Source organism: Bufo bufo, chromosome 4 (genome assembly GCF_905171765.1).
Source record: "Bufo bufo chromosome 4, aBufBuf1.1, whole genome shotgun sequence".
Lineage (NCBI taxonomy): Eukaryota > Metazoa > Chordata > Amphibia > Anura > Bufonidae > Bufo > Bufo bufo.
The window spans coordinates 487,814,261-487,838,923 of NC_053392.1; positions in this window are offsets into that span (position 1 = coordinate 487,814,261).

A 24,663-nucleotide genomic window follows, 5' to 3' on the forward strand; every position below is an offset into this window, starting at 1 on the left:
TTGGTCAGATGCAATATACAATGAAAACAAGGGGAATCCAGCTCCACATAAAATGTACTTTAATCGGCTTCCATTAAAATCCAGACATCAAAAATGGACAAATAAGCTGTGACGCGTTTCGGGCTATTACATCTTTAGCCCTTCATCGAGACAGACAAACAAACCGAAATCCAAAGTTATATACACTGACATGACACTCCCACTTGATTTAATAATCATCCCCACCGGAGAACCACACCTGACGGTGAGTAAGGTTCAACAGGAGGGAGGAGACTTCAGCCAGGTGGAACAAAGGCCCGATACATATGGAGGATTTTATTTATATTGTAAAGTTAAATCATGTTTTTTTATTTAATCCATTCGGTATACATGTTCCCAAATAGAACATCCAGTAGATGTCCCTGCTGAAGAGTTTCTATCTGACAACCTAATCGGTATAGTCACTCTTTCAATACCCTGGACAGAAAACATAGAGGTATCCACTTTGTGAACGGATGCAAAATGAAATGTCGCCGCTGATACATTGCGCTTTGAAAAATGCTTGATGTCAATCAAAAGTTACCGTATTCTAACCTTAAGTTGATTCATGGTGCATCCCGCATACTTGTCACAACCAGACATCTGAGAAGCTCTGACAGGAGCCTTCCAGATCCTCCTCCTTGAGTTTCTTTGTTTTGGTTTCAGTTCCTCATCTCGTTAGTCTATCTCAGCTGTCATGCAGTTGGACTGATTGCTTCCCTTTAAGTTCCTCCCCATAATGCAGTAGTGTGCGGCTTATACAACTTCCTGGAGTGTGTGTGCATGCTGTTCCTATTTCCCAGTCCTCTGCAAGATAAGTGCTGTTCCTTTATTTGTGATTTTCTGTCTGCTGGATTTCAGGAGACCCTGACTCCCTCCGTGTCTAGTGTAGGGAGCCGGTGGTTGTGTCCCCTCACTATTGTAGGGTCTTCAGGTATTAGATAGCCGAGGTACGTGGATATGCGCCCATCCACCTTTGGGGTGTTCGCATAGGCTGAGCAGTCAGGGAGAGTGCCAGGTCTCATGCAGGGGTCTCCCTTTTGTTCCTTAGTTGTGGATCCAGTGAGTCATTGATTATATTGCATTGTCTTGTTTCCTGTACACCATCCGTGACAATACTGCAATGCGCAATCTCAACAAGTAATGACATTAACAACATATTCAGTATTACAATTAATGTATTTTTCGCAGCTCATGTGTACTACCATTAGGTGTAGAGACAACATTTTTACTAACTGACATATGTAGACAGCAAATACACCTCTTACTTCCACATTTAAAATTACCCTTCATTCTAAGCCAAACTGGTTGGTTGGCAGGGGGCATTATTAAGGAATAAACTGGGGCTCACTTTTTGTCCAATTGTAGGTGCTTTTTTTTGCTATACATCTAATGCCTGCATCAGCAACATCTCCCCAGCCCTCATCATAGCCTATGACTGGGAAGTGTTTGCATAATATATTGCAGATAAGGGGATATTCTTTGCTGTAATTGGTGACAAAGGTCACCGGTTCACTCAAACCCCGTGCATAACAGTGATTCCGTTTTCTTTTCTTATATTTTCTTTTTTTGTTTTTTTTAGTATAGTACTTTTTCTTAGCTATATCATCTTTAGTTTGAGTAAACAGAAGAGAGTCCCTGTCTTTTTGTCTAGCAAATTCTCTAGCTACATGGATACTTTCCAATAGATATCCCCTGGTCTGCAATCTTGCTGTAATGTCAGAGGCTTCCTTAGAAAAAAGGTCAAGAGTAGAACAATTCCGTCGAGCCCTCAACATCTCCCCTCTCTGAATATTCCTGGCGACATGGGGGGATGACAAGATGATGCATGGAGCAGGGTGTTCCTCGCAGTAATTTTACGATGGGTGCAGGTATGGACTGCATTATTACCTGGATCGCCCTGCAGGGATAGATCCAAGAATGCAACTGAAAGGGGATCACTGACCATGGAAAGTTTAATAGAGGAAACACAATTATTTAAATACTTTACAAAAGGAGCCAAGTCCTCTGCATCACCCTGCCATACCCACAACATATCGTCAATAAAACGCCCATACCATTTCACAGATGCTAAATATGGGTTACTGTCCGAAAACAAATAACAGTTCTCCCACCACGCCATAAACACATTGGCAACAGAAGGAGAAAATTTAGCACCCACGGAAACTCCGGATAATTGTAAGTAATATAAACCATTAAACATAAAAAAAATTATGCTTAAGTAAAAAATGTATTGTAATGCATTGCAGAGAGGATCCCATAGTGGGACAGAAATAATGTTTTTAAAAAAAGTCAAAAAAGTGTTTTTAATAAAAAAAAGTTTCAAGTAAAAAAAGGAAAAAACACCCCTTTCCCATGATTTTCTAATAAAAAAAAAATGAAAAAAACACACATTAGGTATCACTGTGTCCGTAATGACTGGCTCTATAAGTATATCACATGATCCACCCCTTCTGATAAACACCGTAAAAAAAAAAAAACTGTGTGAAAAAAATCACCTTAAATCACAAAAAGTGCAAAACCAAGCTATCAACAAGGCATATGCCCCCCAAAATGGCACCAATAAAATTGTCACCTCATTCCGCAAAAAACGAGACCCTACATTAGAGAATCACCAAAAAATAAAAAAATATATAGCTTTCTTTGTTTCAAAAATAGCATGATTGTGTTAAAGTGAAATAAATAAAAAATTTTACTTATTAGGTATTGCTGCGTCCATATCAACCATTTTTATAAAAATATCACATGACCTAACCCCTCAGGTGAACACAGTAAAAAATAAAATAGCAGTGCCATAGTAGCTCTTAGATTATGGAGACACTAAAACATCATTTTTTTTTTTTTCAAAAATGCTATTATTGTGTAAAACTTAAATAAATAAGAAAAAGTATACATATTAGGTATTGCCACCTAACCCCTCAAGTGAACACTGTAAAAATAAATGAATAAAAACTGTGCCAAAACAACCAATTTTTTTGGTCACCTTGCCACATAAAGTGTAATAATGAGTGATCAAAAAATCATATGTATCCAAAAATGGTACCAATAAAAATGTAAACTCCTGCACAAGACGATTGGCAGAAAAATATATAAAAAATATGGCGTTCAGAAAATGGAGACACAAAAACATTTTCTTTTCAAAAATGTTTATTATGTAAAACTGAAACAAACAAAGAAAGTAGACATATTTGATATCATGGCATTCATAAGAACCTTCTCTATAAATATAGCACATGATCTAACCTGTTAGATGAACGCTGTAAAAAAAAAAAAAAATGGTGCCTAAATGGGGCCATTTTTTGGGAGTTTCCACTGTAGGGGTGCATCAGGAGCGCTTCAAATGGGACATGGTATCTAAAAACCAGTCCAGCAAAATCTGCCTTCCAAAAATCATACGGCGCTCCTTTTCATCTGCACCCTGCCATGTGGCCTAACATCAGTTTTTCGACTACATATGGGTGTTTCTGTAAGCCGCAGAACCAGGGTAATAAATATTGAGTTTTGTTTTGCTGTTAACCCTCGATGTGTTAAAGAATAAAATGGATTAAAATGGAAAATCTGCCAGAAAAGTGAAATTGTGAAATTTAGTCTCCAAGGGTTAACAAAGTTTGTAAAATCAGTTTTGAGTAACTTGAGGGGTGTAGTTTCTACAATGGGGTCATTTATGAGGTGTTTCTACTATGTAACCCCACAAAGCGACTTCAGACCTGAACTGGTCCTTAAAAAGTGGGTTTTGGAAATTTTCAATTTTTTCTTTAGAATTGCTTCTAAAATTCTAAGACTTCAAACTAGGGATGAGTGAATCGACTTCGGATGAAACATCCGAAGTCGATTTACATAAAACTTCGTTCTAATACTGTGCGGAGCAGGTACCTTGGAACCGAACCCAAGTTCGGGAAATGCTTTTTTACAGTACAAATTAATTTATGAAGTTATTGCACAAAGTCTTGCGAGGCCTCGCAAAGCAATAACTTCAGCTGATCGGAGACAATACATTCTAATACAGTACGGAGCTCCTGCTCCATACAGTATTAGAATTAGGTTTTATGCGAATGAAACATCCAAAGTTGATTCGCTCATCCCTTCTTCTAACGTCCTAAAAAAAAAAATATTACATTTACAAAATGATGCCAACATAAGGTGGACATAATGGGAAATAATGTTAAGTAATAAATATATTATGAGGTATCACTTTCTGTTTTAAAAGCAAAGAAATATAAATTTTTTAATTGTGAATTTTAATAAATTTCTGGTAAATTTGGGATTTTTTCATAAATAAAGGTGAAATATATTTGCAGTAAGCCGGATTGGGACTGATGCACACTGGCGCAATATTAATAGTTTTTGTTCGTGACGCCAATTGCAATGTGCGCAGGTTGTACAGTCGTGGCCAAAAGTTTTGAGAATTACATAAATATTGGAAATTGTAAAAGTTGCTGCTTAAGTTTTTATAATAGCAATTTGCATATACTCCAGAATGTTATGAAGAGTGATCAGATGAATTGCATAGTCCTTCTTTGCCATGAAAATTAACTTAATCCCCAAAAAAAATTTCCACTGCATTTCATTGCTGTCATTAAAGGACCTGCTGAGATCATTTCAGTAATCGTCTTGTTAACTCAGGTGAGAATGTTGACGAGCACAAGGCTGGAGATCATTATGTCAGGCTGATTGGGTTAAAATGGCAGACTTGACATGTTAAAAGGAGGGTGATGCTTGAAATCATTGTTCTTCCATTGTTAACCATGGTGACCTTCAAAGAAACGCGTGCAGCCATCATTGCGTTGCATAAAAATGGCTTCACAGGCAAGGATATTGTGGCTACTAAGATTGCACCTCAATCAACAATTTATAGGATCATCAAGAACTTCAAGGAAAGAGGTTCAATTCTTGTTAAGAAGGCTTCAGGGCATCCAAGAAAGTCCAGCAAGCGCCAGGATCGTCTCCTAAAGAGGATTCAGCTGCGGGATCGGAGTGCCACCAGTGCAGAGCTTGCTCAGGAATGGCAGCAGGCAGGTGTGAGCGCATCTGCACGCACAGTGAGGCGAAGACTTTTGGAAGATGGCCTGGTGTCAAGAAGGGCAGCAAAGAAGCCACTTCTCTCCAAAAAAAACATCAGGGACAGATTGATCTTCTGCAGAAAGTATGGTGAATGGACTGCTGAGGACTGGGGCAAAGTCATATTCTCCGATGAAGCCTCTTTCCGATTGTTTGGGGCATCTGAAAAAAGGCTTGTCTGGAGAAGAAAAGGTGAGCGCTACCATCAGTCCTGTGTCATGCCAACAGTAAAGCATCCTGAGACCATTCATGTGTGGGGTTGCTTCTCATCCAAGGGAGTGGGCTCACTCACAATTTTGCCCAAAAACACAGCCATGAATAAAGAATGGTACCAAAACACCCTCCAACAGCAACTTCTTCCAACAATCCAACAACAGTTTGGTGAAGAACAATGCATTTTCCAGCACGATGGAGCACCGTGCCATAAGGCAAAAGTGATAACTAAGTGGCTCGGGGACAAAAACGTTGACATTTTGGGTCCATGGCCTGGAAACTCCCCAGATCTTAATCCCATTGAGAACTTGTGGTCAATCCTCAAGAGGCGGGTGGACAAACAAAAACCCACTAATTCTGACAAACTCCAAGAAGTGATTATGAAAGAATGGGTTGCTATCAGTCAGGAATTGGCCCAGAAGTTGATTGAGAGCATGCCCAGTTGAATTGCAGAGGTCCTGAAAAAGAAGGGCCAACACTGCAAATACTGACTCTTTGCATAAATTTCATGTAATTGTCGATAAAAGCCTTTGAAACGTATGAAGTGTGTGTAATTATATTTCACTACATCACAGAAACAACTGAAACAAAGATCTAAAAGCAGTTTAGCAGCAAACTTTGTGAAAACTAATATTTTTGTCATTCTCAAAACTTTTGGCCACGACTGTAGTTTCAACGGTGTCTCCTACCTTGGTATGGCTGGACTCCTGGATCATGGCTCACCTGCAACAAATTGAGTGCTGTCAGTAGGAGCAACTGAGGAACTTTGACAATAAGGAATGAGATCCAGACTGGTGATATAATCCAACCTGTCTTTACTTAATGCAGCTTGAATCCATACGAGTAACAGCATTAGCCTTGGGTCCCAGCAGGTATTGGCAATATGTGGCAGGAATCAATATACATTCCGCTTCCCATCACATGCCCAGTGAATCCGGCAGGTATCTATCCTCTGCTCTGTCTGTTTTCTGCTTGGTATGGGCCTGACTAGCTGAGGAGGAATTTGGCTTCTCCTGGTCTCTGGATAGTTACTCACAGTTCTGCTCGCAGCGAATGTTTCTTCCTGGAGATCTGTAGTTCTGGAGGTGCTGCTTGCTTGTCCACCAGCACTGAGGCTGAAGGCTCAGTCTGGGAAAGAAGATCCTTGGCCTTAGCCGAGAATGGATCCTAGGTTGGGATCCCTATGTCTGGGAGCTCCTACCAACACAGCCTTCCCCTAGCAGGGGGGCTGGTACACTAACTAGAACTTTCCTTCCTCCCCATGAGACAGGACATGGGGCAGCCCACTTCTGCTCAAAGAGGGGGGAGCTAGACTGGAATGAACTATTCCAGTCCAGATATACTAAACTGTCTAAGGTCCTGCTAAACAAATTGCTGCCACCTGCTGGTGCACATGGAAATTACAGCAAAATACATAAAACAGGCCTAGAAAATACATATACAGAAAGATGCAATGTTAGATTACACAAGATGACAATAAATGTAAACCTAACATGTTGTAGAGGGGAGAAAGAGTTTAGTGACATACTCCGGGATGTTACATATTGACTCGAATTTATGACAATAAAGTACAATGTGTAATGAGAAAACAGTCTCAGAATGGCTTGGATAACTAAAAGTGTTCCAAAGTTTTTTTGGTGTATAAACTATGTCACACAATAAACTCTTTTAAGTGGGTAATTATGCTAATATTAAGAGTAATACTGCATGATGACCAAGCACAACACGGAGAAGGGGCAGCCCAGTACTTCAACTGTACTCCTGCTATCAGTCTAAGTCCCCTTTGCTCTTACTTACATATTCCCACAGGCACACCACTGCAGCTATACTACTACACAGCAGTCAGCAAGCCAGGGCAGTAGGTACAAAGGTTGCAGAGGGAGTAGTCTCATTAGGTCTCTGGTGCCTTAGGAGGTCCAAAAGCCTCCTACCACATAAAACAAGAGCAGTTTTATCAATGCCACATGGTAGGAAGAGGGACCTGTTAGTTATGTCCTATGTAGTCCTGTATTCATCCATCAGGTCAGGCAAGTGTTGTACGTGCAGCCCTGTTATTTTAATATAGTAGTACTTTTTCTCTCTCTGTACTGTGTGACTGCACGTGCTCACCCTGCACAGTGAAACCCTGCATGTACACTCATATACAGTCAGGTCCATAAATATTGGGACATTGACACCATTTTCACATTTTTGGCTCTATACACCACCACAATGGATTTGAAATGAATTGAACAAGATGTGCTTTAACTGCAGACTTTCAGCTTTAATGTGAGGGTATTTACATCCAAATCAGATGAACGGTGTAGGAATTACAACAGTTTGCATATGTGCCTCCCACTTGTTAAGGGACCAAATGTAATGGGACAGAATAATAATCATAAATCAAACTTTCACTTTTTAATACTTGGTTGCAAATCATTTGCAGTCAATTACAGCCTGAAGTCTGGAACGCATAGACATCACCAGACGCTGGGTTTCATCCCTGGTGATGCTCTGCCAGGCCTCTACTGCAACTGTCTTCAGTTCCTGCTTGTTCTTGGGGCATTTTCCCTTCAGTTTTGTCTTCAGCAAGTGAAATGCATGCTCAATCGGATTCAGGTCAGGTGATTGACTTGGCTATTGCATAACATTCCACTTCTAACCCTTAATTGATTTTTTCCTTAATTTTATTTTATTTGGGGAAGCCCCAAAACATTGAGAAATGGCAAACAGAACTAGCAAACTGCGCTGGAGTATAACAATGGCTGGGTATGGCAGGTATATTTTTCTACTCTGCCAATATAACAAATAATAATCTTGAACCAGGAAGTAGAGGTCCGAGAGAAAGAGGAGGTGGACATGGCAGTGTAGGTGGAAGAGGCGGAGGAGGAGCCAACACAGTTTGTGTTATTTTTATTTTTTTTATTTTTTTTTATTTCATTTTATTTGGGGAGGCCCCAAAACATTGGGAAATGGTAAACAGAACAAACAAACTGGGCTGGAGTATAACAATAGCTGGGTGCAGTCAGTATACTTCTCTACTCTGCCCCAGGTACTAAGTCCTGCAGGATCCATGTCTAGTTCATTTTAATAAACATGAGCTTGTCCACGTTGGCTGTAGACAGGTGGATGCACCTGTCTGTGATCACACTTCCTGCCATGCTAAACACACGTTTGGACAATACATTTGCTGCAGGGCAGGCCAGCACCTCAAGGCATAAATGGCAAGCTCAGACCATGTGCCCAATTTGGAGACCCAGAAGTTAAATGGGGTAGACCCATCTGTCAGTATGTGCAGACATGTGCACACGTACTGTTCCACTATGTTGCTGAAATGCTGCCTCCTGCTAAGATGGTCCATATCAGATGGTAGTGGTGCTGGATGTTGTGGCATGCTGACAAAGCTTTTCCACATTTGGGCCATGCTAACTCTCCCTTCTGAGGTGGTGCCAGTGCCCTAGCTACATTGGCATCTTCCTCCTTCTCCTCCTCCACCTCGTCCTTCCACTGGGCCCCTGTTGTCAGGTTGGAACGACGTCAGTCGTGAGTTTACCAGTGTGCGCTTATAATTAACAAATCTTCCGATCACACTCCAGTGATAGAAGTAAGGACAGCACGTTGTACTTGTAGCGGGGATACAGCAGGGTGGCCACCCAGTAATCAGCACTGTTAACAATCAAGTAAACTCAGCACTCGTTGCACAGGCACTGCAGCATGTACTAGCTCATATGTGTCAGGCTGGCCAAAGGCAACGACAAGCTGTCCTCGGTGGGAGGCGTATTGTCTGTGTCCTCTGTATTTCCCCAGCCATGCACCATTGATGCTGTGAGCTGCTTTCGGTGCCACCCTGTTGTGAACACTGTTCCTCCTCATCATCATCCTCATCCCCATCATCCTCCAAAACTGTGCCCTGGCTGGAAAGTTGTATACCTGGCCACTGTTGGTGCAGGAACCCACTCTCCGAGCCTCATATGCACGACTGGCCTGATGACCATGTGAATGATTCCTGTTCCACCTCCTCTTCCTCCTGTACCACATCCTCATCCATCATCGCTTGAAGCGTTTTTTCAAGGAGGCATAGAAGTGGCATAGTAAGGCTGATGATGGCATCATCAGTGCCCGCCATGTGGCTGGAGTACTCGAAACAGTGCAACACAGCTCACACTTTCCGCATCTTGTTGGTGGTGAAGTGGTGCTGTTCCGCAAAGTGACTTACTCGTGCGTATTGCAGCTGAAACTTCACTATCGCTTGCTGCTGCTCGCACAGTCTGTCCAGCATGTAAAAGGTGGAGTTTCACGTTGTGGGCATGTCGCATATGAAATGGTGAGTGGGAAAGCAAAAGTTACGCTGCAGCACAGACAGGCGAGGAGCAAAAGGGTGAGAATTCTGAAAGCACGCACAGATGGCCCACAATTTCTGCAGCAGCTCTGACATATCGGGGTGATTTTTCAGGATTCTCTGCACTACCAAATTGAGCAGATGCACCAAGCAAGGGATGTGTGTCAAACCTGCTAGGCCCAGAGCAGTTACGAGATTTCGCCCATTGTTACACACCACCAGGCCAAGCTTGAGGCTCAGCGGCACCAACCACTCATCAGTCTGTCCTTCGATGCCCGTCCACAGCTCCTGTGCTGTGTGGGGTTTTTCCCCCAAACAGATGAGTTTCAGAACAGCCTGCTGTTGTTTTCCCCTGCTTTGCTGAAGTTACTGTAGTTGTGCAGGTGTTACCCTAACTGGATGAGGAGGCAGTAGAAGAGGAAACTGAGTGGGAGGAGGAGGAAATAGTCAGCAATGAGAAATGTACAGCAATCCTTGGTGGCGTTAGGACATTTGTCAAACCGCTTTTCCCCTCAGAGCCAGCCACCACTACATTTACCCAGTGGCAGTTAGGGAGATATAAGGTCCCTGCCAGTGCTTACTGGTCCACTGATGGTGTTGTGCAGTGCACATCTTATTTGTGCAGGGCAGGGGTGGTCTGTCTGGAAAAGTAGTGGCAGCTGGGAACCACAGCCACCACTATAAGGTTTTTAAAACTGTCTGTCTCCACCAGTAGGAATGGCAGCATTTCAAAGGCTAGGAATTTTGAAATGCTGGCATTCAGGGCCAGAGCTCGCAGGTGGGTAGAGGGGTATTTCTTCTTTCTCTCCAATGTTTGTTGATATTGCTGCTGGTGGTTGTGGTGCTGTCACATCCTCTCTTTGCAGCGAGTCAGGTGGCCCTGTTGTTCCAGAGGTGAAGGAAGAGACTGAGATCGCAGCAGAAGAGGGAGCAGGAGGTGCCTCTGATCTTTCATGGTTCTTGAGGTGTCTACTCCACTGCAGCTTGTGCTTTGTGGTTAGATGCTGGATCATGCAGGTGGTCCTCAGGTTTAGAACATGTATGCCTCGCTTCAGGCTCTGACTGCACAGCATGCAAACTACCTGTGTCCTGTCATCAGCACACTGCTGAACATGTGCCACGCCAGGGAACTCTTTTGCGCTGGCTTTGGTGTGCTATGTCTCTTGGCGCATTGGGCAGCAGCAGGCGTACTGGCTAGGGGACGGCCACTCTGCTTTTTCACCCTGCTCCGTTTTTTGCTCTGCGGCTTTTCCTCTTCCTCTGAACTGCACACATCACTGGCATGACCTGGATGCCATGTGAGGTCTAGGACCTGATCATCTACATGATCTTCCACACACTCCTCACCCCTTCCCTCTTTCCCGGTCCGCACACTGCAGAAAGCCACAGCAGTTGACACCTGTGTTTCGTCATCATCATCCGAGATGTGCTGCATCCTCCCACATCCTCATCCTCAAACATAGGTGGTCGGGCATCATTGCACGTAATCTCTTCCACTTCTGGGACAGGGATAGGTGGATGGTCCATGGAAACCCCACCAGCAGAGTTAGCAAAAAGCATAAGTGACTGCTGCATGACTTGGGTCTCAGATTGCTTGGCTGATGTGCAGGGGATCAGGTGGAAGACAATGCGCTGGAACTCGAGGCACTGTCAGCCAACCAATCTAATACTGCCTCTTATTGTTCTGGCCTGACCATTCATACAGCGGTATTGGGGCCTACAAAATGACGCAAAATGTCCTGTCGCCTGCATGCACCAGAGAAAGGTGTTTAATTTGGGCACGTAGCTGGCACAGATCAACAACGTCCTCTCCCTGCAGCAGAAGTTCCACCACCACCAACACCAGCAGTACGATGACCACGGCCATGTCCCTTATTTGATCCTCTCCTCACCCAAAAAATTAATAGCCAGATTAACTATTGTATTTCAGTGTCAGGGATGCAAAGGAGTTGTATTGCACCTCAAAAAATGGGTTTATGCCACCCACAGAATTAACAGACAGATTCACTATTGTATTTTGGTGTCACGGATGCAATGGAGGTATATCTCAACCCCAAAAATGTGTTCATGTCCCCAACAAAATTAACAGACAGTTTAACTATTGTATTTCTGTGTTATGGATGCAAAGGAGCTGTTTTGCATGTCAAAAAATGGCTATAGGTTACCCACAGAATTAACAGCCAGATTAAGTATTGTTTTTCTGTGTCACTGATGCAAAGGAGGTGTATTGCACACACAAAAAATGGCTACAGGTCACCGACAGACTTTGCATACAGATTAAAAGCCTAACATTTTCCCTGACTGCAGCTGTGCCCTGTCCTTACACTAGTTAGAGCAGAACGACATGTCATGCATTTTCATAAGTGTACAGTCTTATCTGAAGATATTATAGTCAATATATCAATGCTCATTGCCTTTAAAGGATAACTGTCACACTTAGACCCTAATTTCAATTTTCATATATGTAGTTACTAATAACATGATATTCCAGAATCAGTTACTATTATTACTGACTTATCCCATATTTAATAAGATTCAGCCCTTACCAACCAGTCTGCATAAAACTGCAATTTCACTATTCAGTTAAGATGGCCGCCACTGCCCTCACCCTGAGGGTAATCCCGCCTGCCCTCACTAGCCAGTAACAATAGCCCCCCAAAAGTGTCAGTAACCAGAGCCCTCCCCCTAAAGGGTTAATCTCCTGCAGCACAAAGGGGTCCTCTTACCACATGTTGCTTTCATCTATACACTGAGCAGATGGCAGATCTCCCTTCCCTGCTCTGCGCTGCTTCAACCCTACTTCTCCAGCTCTGCTGAGTGAGGGAGAGTCTGCCAAGCGCAGGGACAGGGAGAAGTGCACACAGCCCAGGCACTGTTATCAGCTGCTGGGGAGGACCTGGCTTTAATCATTTACTTACAGTCCCTGGCTGTCAGTAATCTGACCTTGCACGCTGCGTGCTTCTGCGTCTTCCGAAGGACGGACCATGCCTAGCAACCCTATTTTAAGCACAGGTAAAAGTAGGCAGTACAGGGAACAAAACTGTGGAATTAAGGGGTAATTGAATACACAGTGAAAAGTTGAAATAGGGCCACCAAGGTGATATTAATCACCACAATCCAATACTCCAAAAAAACAAAAAACGACAGTTATACTTTAAGTGTAAATACAGACTAAACCAGAGTCAAAAATCCTTCTGTAGGATTGAAATAGGCCGAGATGAGTTCATGCTGAGTTCAGTTTGGGTAAAATGTTTAGAGCGGACATAGAGTCTATTGTCTCTTAAAAATCATTGTGAGCAGATGTAGTGTATCTGTTAATACTATAATGGGTCCTACAGACATGTGTCTGTGAGAAATAACCATTTAAATAGTAATGTATTATTTTACTTCCTTACAAGCTCAATAAGGAAGTCATGCCTTAGGGGAAACATTTGGTGTGTATTGTTCAATTCATGTATGCATGATTATATTCTATATATTTCTGTGTGGTATATTTAGATTTGCAACATATCTTAACCAATGATTTATATAATGTGTAATTTATGTGTAACAGTGTGTCGATATATATATATATATATATATATATATATATATTGTACCATATTGTACCATATATGTGTAATTTAGAATATATATTTTATGCCGTGTGTATCTCACTCACTGAATATAGCCTTAGAAGGTCTAGAAAGTATTGAAGTTGTCTTCCTACTAATTGTATTGTATTTCATGAGGAGAGCTGAATGTTATTAGTCAGCCATGTGGACGAGTTAAATATATGAACCCGGATGCCAAGTAAGAAGGCCCATTTTCCCGTTGTCCATTATCATGAATTTAAGAAGACAGTAAAAGATAGTGACTCCAACATGTCTAGATTATGGGTAATTAAAATGTCAGGAAGAAACTCTTATTACGGATGTATATTGGAGAGGTTAAGAAGGTCATGTGAACATATTATTAGGTATTTAGAATTAATGTTTGAAATTGTTATGTGGTACAACAGTGCTATCTAGAGGTAGATGGATAATCGTATGTCATTTTCACCAGTATTTCAGGGGTTAAAATGACATCACTATTATCTGCATACAAATACACCCACCTTGTCTGATTGGAGATCCCTAATCTAGAAGCGGATGAGTTCTTAGATAACATGGGGTATAAAGTATGCATTTAAGAGGTTAGACAGGACTTTTAACTGACAGAATTTCAACTAACAACTTACTTCAACAACTAAAATACAAACCGGATTCCATACAAATCGTTAAAAAAAACTGAATGCAATGATGTGGAGGTGCCAACTTCTAATATTTTATTCAGAATAGAACATAAATCACGGAACAAAAGTTTAAACTGAGAAAATGTACCATTTTAAGGGAAAAATATGTTGAATCAGAATTTCATGGTGTCAACAAATCCCCAAAAAGTTGGGACAAGGCCATTTTCACCACTGTGTGGCATCTCCCCTTCTTCTTACAACACTCAACAGACGTCTGAGGACTGAGGAGACCAGTTTCTCAAGTTTAGAAATAGGAATGCTCTCCCATTCTTGTCTAATACAGGCCTCTAACTGTTCAATCGTCTTGGGCCTTCTTTGTTGCACCTTCCTCTTTATGATGCGCCAAATATTCTGTATAGGTGAAAGATCTGGACTGCAGACTGGCCATTTCAGTACCCGGATCCTTCTCCTACGCAGCCATGATGTTGTGATTGATGCAGAATGTGGTCTGGCATTATCTTGTTGAAAAATGCAGGGTCTTCCCTGAAAGAGAGGACGTCTGGATGGGAGCATATGTTGTTCTAGAACCTGAATATATTTTTCTGCATTGATGGTGCCTTTCTAGACATGCAAGCTGCCCATGCCACACGCACTCATGCAACCCCATACCATCAGAGATGCAGGCTTCTGAACTGAGCTTTGATAACAACTTGGGTTGTCCTTGTCCTTTTTGGTCCGGATGACATGGCGTCCCAGATTTACAAAAAGAACTTCGAATCGTGACTCGTCTGACCACAGAACAGTCTTCCATTTTGCCACACTCCATTTTAAATGATCCCTGGCCCAGTGAAAACGCCTGAGCTTGTGGATCTTGCTTAGAAATGGCTTCTTCTTTGCACTGTAGAGTTTCAGCTGGCAACGGCGGATGGCACGGTGGATTGTGTTCACTGACAATGGTTTCTGGAAGTATTCCTGAGCCCATTCTGTGATTTCCTTTACAGTAGCATTCCTGTTTGTGGTGCAGTGTCGTTTAAGGGCCCGGAGATCACGGGCATCCAGTATGGGTTTACGGCCTTGACCCTTATGCACAGAGATTGTTCCAGATTCTCTGAATCTTCGGATGATGTTATGCACAGTTGATGATGATAGATGCAAAGTCTTTGCAATTTTTCGCTGGGTAACACCTTTCTGATATTGCTCCACTATCTTTCTGCGCAACATTGTGGGAATTGGTGATCCTCTACCCATCTTGGCTTCTGAGAGACACTGCCACTCTGAGAAGCTCTTTTTATACCCAATCATGTTGCCAATTCACCTAATTAGTGTTAATTGGTCTTCCAGCTCTTCGTTATGCTCAAGTTTACTTATTGCTACTTGTCCCAACTTTCTGGGGATTTGTTGACACCGTGAAAATTGGAGTCAATGTATTTTTCCTTTAAAATGATACATTTACTCGGATTAAACATTTGATCTGTCATCTACGTTCTATTACAAATAAAATATTGACATTTGCCATCTCCACATCATTGCATTCAGTTTTTATTCACAAAGTTTAGTGTCCCAACTTTTTTGGAATCGGGTTTGTACAACTACAACACAAGAAAATCTTGCTTCAAAGAAACATTGGCATAGAGAAAATTGCCTATAAGAAGGATTCATCACAAAGAAACTTGGGTTCATTTTTGTCTACTGGAAGAGTTTTTGAGAACTGATCACATCCGAAACTCTGTTCATCCTTGACCCGGTAACGTATATTTGTACTTACTGATTGTGGTATTAATAAGATATTCCTCTCGGCATATAGTCAAGAGTCCCCATACTGAGGGAACATATAGTGTTAAACACCTCCCTAATGCTAGTTATCCTCTTAGCAAAGATGCATATTGCTAAAAGGAGATTGGACATTATCTGAGTAGAGGAAAAACCCTTGGGAAATTATATTTCCATAGTATGATTGCCGAGTGGGGTATAATATCATATTAATATCATATATATATTTGATTAGTCATAAGGAGACAGTGGATCAGTTATGCTTCCAGTATTAATCCGTATTTATCCTTTTTATATTCAATTTTGTATGATATATATTTCATGTGGGTTACACTGCATCAATTTGTCTATCCATTTATCTTATGTCTGTTTTGTATTGGATTTTACTCATTTATAAATAAATGATTACATATATTTTTCCATAAATATCTGTTCCTTGTTTCACTGATTGCACAAAACGAATTAAGATTTCTTATCAAAGAACTTAGAGGTGATATGTCAGCCTAGAGGATCCGATCATTTTTATATTTTATTTTTCTGAGATCTTCTCTTTTATATGAAGATTAATTTTATGTAGAAGATAATTCGACAGACAGCACCACACGTGATCCGGCATTTATACAGGTCAATCACAGCTATGCCAATGGTAGTCATGACTGTGATGGCTTCCAAGTGCCCACAGCTTAAAAGCTTGTTGACTGGCTGCACGGCAAAGTCCATTTTCGGGTGCAACAGACCTTGCAATGTTTGGTACGAACACCAACTTTCCAGTTCGGGTTTTCTCATCCCTAATTATAATATTAATGAAAACTTAATTTATTTCAGTAACTCAATTCAAAAGGTTAAACTCATATATTATATAGATTTATTACATACAGAGTGATCTATTGCAAGTGTTTATTTCTTGTTGATGATTATCTTATAGCTAATAAAAACCCAAAAATCTGTATCTCAGAAAATTAGAATATTATATAAGACCAATAAAAATTATTTTTAATACTGAAATAATGGCCTACTAACAAGTATGTACAGTTTATGCACCAAGTCCTTGGTTGGGGGTCCTTTTGCATATTTTACTGCATCAATGTGGTGTGGCATGGAGGAGATTCATCTTCCTCTTGACAATACCCCTGTCACCGGGCGCTGGCTTAGCGCTCCTTCCCTTCGGTGCTGCCGGTGCCCTGCGATAACTTCGGAGCAAGTCTCCAGGGCAACCGGGGGTGGGGAGGACCCGACCGCGCACGCCTCCTTAGCGTGGTCAGCTTCCTCCGCTCCCGTGGTTTCGGCGAAAAGTTTAAACGCCAAACTGGGCACTCGGCGCTCAATAGGATGCAGGGGGATGAGTCATGTGACGCTGGCCACGTCACATGACTCCCTCTCTTTCCTATTTAACAAGCAGCCTGCTGACCACAGGTTGCCTGTGATTAAGGTCCAATTCCCTTGTGTATATTCTGCTGGCTCACTTGGTATTTGTATTCCAGCTTGTTACTTGACTTTGTCTTTTGCTTGCTCCCTGTGTCCTACTGCTTCTACTGGTATTAACTCTCTGATTGTACTTTGATGCTGATTCAGCTTTTTCCCTGGTACCGCCTTGACCTGCTGGTTCTGACCTTCCTCGTTCGACCTCTTTTTGTTTGTCTGTTTGTTTGTCTCTCCGCACTTACGGAGGTTAGTGATCGCCGCCTAGTTGCGCTCCATTGTTATGGATGGATAAGTGCAAGTAGGCAGGGACAGAGAAGTGGGTGGAATCAGTTTGCACCTTCCCTATTCCCCTTCTCGTGACAACCCCACAGATTCTCAATGAAGTTTAGGTCAGGCGAGTTTGCTGGCCAATAAAGCACAGTGATACCGTAATTATTAAACCAGGTATTGGCACTTTTGGCAGTGTGGGCAGGTACCATGTCCTGTTGGAAAATAAAGCTTGTCAGTAGAGGGACTCATGAAGTGCTCTAAAATTTCCTGGTAGATGCCTGTTCTGAATTAGGACCTGATATAACACAGTGGACTAACACCAGCAGATGACATGGCTCCTCAAACCATCACTGACAGAGGAAAGTTCACACTGGACCTTAATCAATTTGGATTGTGTACCTCTCCACTCTTCCTCCAGACTCCAGGACCTTAATTTCCAAATTAAATTCAAATTGACTTTTTTCTGAAAACAGAAATTTGGACCAATACAGTCCTTTTTATCCTAGGCCCATGTCCTGTATATATCTGTGTGTGGTACTCTAGCACTGAATCCAGCCACAGTCCACTCCTTGTGAATCTCCCCCAAATAATAAAATGGCCTTTTCTTGACAAGCAACTTTCTATTAATATGATTGGATACAGCACTGTGTGAACAGCCAGCTTCTTTAGCAATGACCTTTTGTGGCCTTCCTTCCTTGTTTTCTGGACAACTGTCAAGTCAGCAGTTTTCCTCATGATTGTGTAGCCTACTGACCCAGACTGGAGGAACATATGAAGGCTTAGGAAATTTGTGTTTTTTGTTGATTAGCTGATTAGAGTTTGACACCATGAGAGTCTGCAATATAAATTTTTTTCACAATATTCTAATTACTGAGAGATACTGACTCTGTATGTAATGAATATAAATATATATATATATATATACATATATATATATATATATATATAGTTAAGGCTGCATGCAGCCTGTAATTGTGGGAGGGGCCAGGTCTCCCTTCTTAAACCCCCTCGGCCAGCAGGCCCGGCCCTCACTCAGTCAAACTCTCACATTTGTGTTCCTTTACCAGGTGCCCGTAGCGTTCGTGGTCCCCGCCGTGTCGTGTCTCGACCTCCGGACGTCAGGTTTAGGTTTCGGGTCTTACGTTCTTAAAAAAAAAAAAATAATTTTTTCAACAGGCTCGGCAGAAGGTCCCTGCCGGGCACTCGAGGGAATTCTCAAGCTTGAGGGTTTTCAGGTAGGTAATTCTGGCTGCACCCCGCAGTTCCTCTTGCCAGCATCCCGTGCTACCTCCCCTGAGGCGTTCTGGGGATGTTTCTATCCTTCTCAACCTGAAGCATTCAGGTCGTCTTCTCTGTACGTCTTAGCCTGGAGCGTTCAGGTGTCTTCCCTGTCCATGTACCCTGAAGCGTTCAGGTGTCTTCTCTGTCCATTTTAGCCTGAAGCGTTCAGGTGTCTTCTCTGTCCATCTTAGCCTGAGGCTTTCAGGTGTCTTCTCTGTCCATTTTAGCCTGAAGTATTCAGGTGTCTGCTCTGTCCATATAAGCGTGAGGCGTTCAGGTGTCTGCTCCGTCCATCTTAGCCTGAGGCGTTCAGGTGTCTTCTCTGTCCATCTTAGCCTGAGGCGTTCAGGTGTCTTCTCTGTCCATCTTAGCCTGAGGCGTTCAGGTGTCTTCTCTGTCCATTTTAGCCTGAAGCGTTCAGGTGTCTTCTCTGTCCATGTACCCTGAAGCGTTCAGGTGACTTCTCTGTCCAGCTTAGCCTGAGGCGTTCAGGTGTCTTCTCTGTCCATTTTAGCCTGAAGCGTTCAGGTGTCTTCTCTGTCCATGTACCCTGAAGCGTTCAGGTGACTTCTCTGTCCAGCTTAGCCCGAGGCGTTCAGGTGTCTTCTCTGTCCATTTTAGCCTGAAGCGTTCAGGTGTCTTCTCTGTCCATGTACCCTGAAGCGTTCAAGTGACTTCTCTGTCCAGCTTAGCCTGAGGCGTTCAGGTGTCTTCCCGGTCTTACGTAGCCTTCAGCGCTCAGGCAACCCTACTCACATCCCCAACCTGAAACGTTCAGGTCGCTCCTCGCCACTCATCCTGGAATGTCCAGGCCTCCTTCTCGCCACAGTCTACAACTCCGCCTCCTGGCTCTCCTAACACCCCTCTGTTCTTTGTTTCCATTCATCCACGTCTCTCTGTTTCCGTTGTTAGCCGGCACAGCGGTGTGTACGTCCGCGTCATCATTGGTTTTCAGATCCCGCTCCGCAATTCTCTCACGTCGCTCCTAACTTTTCCAGTTCCTCAGGGCCAGTCGGGTCGTTTCCGTCGATCCTCAGGCGGTAAGGCAAGGGTATTGAATCCACGCTCTCAGGTACGTTCTCAAATACGTTGCTCACGGCCTTAGTAGTTACGGTACACGGTCCTCGTGACCTCTCCAGCTGCCATATTTTGTCTGTAATTCCAGGTCTGGCGCAAGGTCTCTACAATCTTCGGAACCATGTCACAAGTTTCGGACGTCGACGACGCTTTGTCCCTCCCGGGTACTTCGGTCTCTGGCCAAGGCGGCCCAGAATCCCTCCGAAGATGGACCGTACCAAGGCTCATTGCGGAGTTAAGCAGAAGGGGCATCAGGCACCCAGCGTCAGCCGGAAGGCTGAAGGAAAAAAGAAAGAGAAAGAAAAAAAAAAGAAAAAAGAAAAATCAGCGCCCCAGCGGTCATCCACTACCTGGACGACTTTCTCCTCATAGAACCTCGCTATGTCAGCCATCCGGGCTGCACTCCCTCCTGGAGCTCTATGCCACCCTTCACATCCCAATATCGCAGGGCGAGACCTCGGGGCCGGCCACTTCCATCACCTTCCTGGGTATTGTCCTAGATTCCGACAGGATGGAGGCCAGGCTTCCGGAGGCAAAACTGTCCCTAATCCGAGAAGTCGTTGCAGGGGCCATCACCTCTTCCCAGGTGACCAAGGTCGAGCTTCAGTCCATTCTGGGTAGATTGAACTTTGCCTTAAGGGTGATGCCCCAGGGCAGGGCCTTTATTTCTCGCCTGCTCTCGCTCCTTCCTGCAGCCTCTGATCCCAACAGCATTGTCCACTTTTAGCTGGTCCATGGCCGCCTCAGGTCAGTTCTGACCCTCAGGCCCTCAGTCCGTCTCCATTTCTGGAATTTTATCCCATCGTGGCAGCCGCCTCTGTCTGGGGTCACCTCTGGGCTAATTCCAGTGTCATGTTCATTTCAGACAGTCAAGACTTGGTGGACATCATCTCCAAAGGCCGAGCCAAGTCTGCCAAGATCATGTCCCTTTTGCGTAAACTGGTCTGGCTGTCCATGATCAATAACTTCCATTTCTCATGTTCCCATATTCCAGGTGTCAGCTACAGGGCAGCCGATGCCTTATCCCGTTTCAACTTTCAAACGTTCTTTCAGGTATGTCCAGAAGCAGACCAGACCGGGGCCCGGATTCCTGGCTTCAGCAACCTGATGTTGGATTGAGGTCTCTGCTGGCAACCGCCAAGGACCTCATACACCGATCCCTCTCCATCAACACGGCCCGCAATTACAGCACAGGTTGGAACCTCTTTTTAAAGTTTTCCAGGGACCATCCCCAGCAAGATACAGCCTTCGTTTCCTACATCATGGCTTTCATGGCCCATTGCTATGTCAACCTCAAGCTGGCACCCAACACCATCCGTTTGTACCTAGCCAGGGCGCAACATTTCTTAGTTCTGCAGAATCCAGAGGTTCGCTCGGCTTTCACATCTCAAGCCGTCAAGGCCACACTCAGGGGCATTGAGAAAAGCAGTAAGGACTCAACTCCTTCCCGACGGCCGGTCTCCGGCGAACTATTCAGGCTGCTGTCAGCAACCTTAGATGGCAACCCTTTTGGCCCTTCCTTTAGTCTGGTCATCAAGGCCGCAATGTATTTAAGCTTCTACGGCTTCCTACGCCCAGGAGAATTCTCAGTTTCTTCCCAAAGGGCGACCTTTCTGAAAAAGAAGCAACTATCCTGGAGCCAGGATCACCTGGTGTTAAGCCTTCCTTCCACCTAGACATCCCAAACCGGTCCTCCCATACAGATTCGCTTCTTTGAGTCCGAAAACGCCTGGTGTCCGGTTCTGGTGCTCCGACGTCTCCTAGACTGCACGCCATCTCCAGATCCTGAGTCTCCTTTGCTTCCATTCCAAGGGAAACCCCTATCCACGCCACAGTTCATCTCACACATCAGATCCCTGGTCGCAGGGTTGGGGATGGACCCCAAAACAATATCTGGTCATTCCTTCCGCATCGGAGCCGCCTCGGCAGCTTCCAAGCACGGGGCGCCTCCGCACGTCATTCGTCACTTGGGTAGGTGGAGATCTGCCTGTTTCTCCCGGTACATTCCGGATCCGCTAACTGAAACCCGCCAGGTATTCCGTTCCTTGGCTTTGTAAACATGTTCTAAACATGCTTAAACGACAGCACTTTCCCTACCCGGTGTCTTTTTTGGCCCTCTTTTAGGCAGGCCCACGTCCCGTGGCTCCAGGCACACACCAGCCACTGTTAGGGCCCCTTCCTGTCACCTTACTGACCGTGGCCGCGACCACAAATAGTTAAGGCTGCATGCAGCCTGTAATTGTGGGAGGGGCCAGGTCTCCCTTCTTAAACCCCCTCGGCCAGTTCATTACACCGCGCTCGGCTACACGTACTTCCCCCCCCTTTTTTCCCACCCTTTTTCTCTACTCTTCCTAGGGTTGGCCCTCTTTTAGGCAGGCCCACGTCCCGTGGCTCCAGGCACACACCAGCCACTGTTAGGGCCCCTTCCTGTCACCTTACTGACCGTGGCCGCGACCACAAATATATATATATATAGTAGTGCTCCAGACTAAAAAAAATACCTAGTAGCCATTGGCTCCTGAACTGAAAAATTTAGGAGCCAAATCAAATTTTTAGTCGCCAAATCGAAACCAAATCAAAATTTTGGTATCGTGACAACGCTACGCCGATCAGATCGGCGTAGGGTTGTTTTGAAACCCAAATTTTGATTCGCTTTCGTCACCATAAAAAAGTATTGCAATACTCAATACCGCACAAAAAAAAAACACAAAAAAAGCCGCGTGCATTTCGCATTTTATGAAACATTCGGCCCATAATAGAACAGTCCTATGCTATTTTTTGGGGTGACAAGGTGACAAAAAAATGGTGAATGCTCACCGCATAGGAGATATTTTTTAATAATTTAATAGTTTGGACAGCGCTATGTAATATGTTTATTTATTTATTTTTTATATATTTTATATGTAAAATTGGGAAAGGGGGAATTTAAACTTAATATTTTACACTAGCGTTTTTCTTTTCCGGCATAGAGTTACGTCACACGGGCTTTATACCAGAAAATAACTGATCAGGCATATCCCCATGCATTCTAAATGGAGAGTAATCCGTTCAGGATGCATCAGGATGTCTTCAGTTCAGTCATTTTGACTGATCAGGCAAAAGATAAAACCGCAGCATGCTACGGTTTTATCTCCGGCGAAAAAAACTGAAGATTTGCCTGAATGCCGGATCCAGCATTTTTCCCCATAGGAATGTATAAGTGCCAGATCTGGCATTCAAAATACTGGAATGCACCCGCACTAAATCCAGACCCATTCACTTCTATGGGGCTGTGCACATGAGCGGTGATTTTCACACATCACTTGTGCGTTGCGTGAAAATCGCAGCATGCTCTATGTTGTGCGTTTTTCACGCAACGCAGGCCCCATAGAAGTTAATGGGGCTGCGTGAAAATCGCAAGCAAGTGCGGATGCGGTGCGATTTTCACGCATGGTTGCTAGGATGAAAGTCTATTCACTGTATTATTTTCCCTTATAACATGGTTATAAGGGAAAATAATAGCATTCTGAATATAGAATGCATAGTAGAAGGTCAATATAATAAACATTGGTGGCGCAGTGTGCCACCCCAATATAATAAACATTGGTGGCGCAGTGTGCCCCCCCAATATAATAAACATTGGTGGCGCAGTGCGCCCCCCCCAACACCCCAGTATAATAAACATTGGTGGCGCAGTGCGCCCCCCCAACAACCCAGTATGATAAACATTGGTGGCGCAGTGCGCCCCCCCAATATAATAAACATTGGTGGCGCAGTGCGCCCCCCCCAATATAATAAACATTGGTGGCGCAGTGCGCCCCCCCAATATAATAAACATTGGTGGCGCAGTGCGCCCCCCCATCACCCCAGTATAATAAACATTGGTGGCGCAGTGCGCCCCCCCTCAATATAATAAACATTGATGGCGCAGTGCGCCCCCCGCTCAATATAATAAACATTGGTGGCGCAGTGGGCAGTGCCAATGAGGGTTAAAAAATAAAAAAATAATTAACTCACCTCCTCCAATTGATCGTCTCCTGTTCTTTCTTTAGGACCTGTCAAAGGACCTGTGGTGACATCACTGTGCTCATCACATGATACATCACATGATCCATCACCATGGTAATGGACCATGTGATGAGCTCAGTGACGTCACCACAGGTCCTGAAGAAAGAACAGGAGACCGGCAGCTACGCGATCAACTGGAGGAGGTGAGTTAATTTTTTTAATTATTTTTTAACCCTCATTGGCACTTCCCACTGCGCCACCAATGTTTATTATACTGGGGGGGGGGTGCACTGTGCCACCAACGTTTCTTATACAAATACAGGAGGCGGGTGCTGGAATCAAATAGCCGACATCCGACCTTTGTGACAGGGAGCTGCGATCAGCAACAGTTAACCCCTCAGGGACCGCACCTGAAGGGTTAACTCAACTGCAGCTGATCGCAGCTCCCTGTCACAAAGGTCGGGTGCTGGCTATTTGATTCCAGCACCCGCCTCCTGTATTTTTATTACAGGTCAGTTTTCTTCATTGGTGGTGCAGTGGCCACAGCCCCTCCCCTCCTCCTCCCGTCTCTTCTTATTGGCGGAGGCGGTGGCAGCATAGGGGGGAGGGAGAGACTCCTCCTGCGCTGCTGAGAACGATCATCTCCTGTGCCCGCCGCTGTATTAAGCAGAGATGCGGCGGCGGTTCTAGTCGCAAATGACGACAAGACAAAAAAGTCTTGTCGCCATTTGTAAATTCTAAGTCGCATTGGCGACCATTTTGGTCGCCATCTGGAGCCCTGAGCACAGACCAAAAGTTTGGACACACCTTCTCATTCAAAGAGTTTTCTTTATTTTCATGACTAGGAAGGCATCAAAACTATGAATTAACACATGTGGAATTATATACATAACAAACAAGTGTGAAACAACTGAAAATATGTCATATTCTAGTTTCTTCAAAGTAGCCACCTTTTGCTTTGATTACTGCTTTGCACACTCTTGGCATTCTCTTGATGAGCTTCAAGAGGTAGTCCCCTGAAATGGTCTTCCAACAG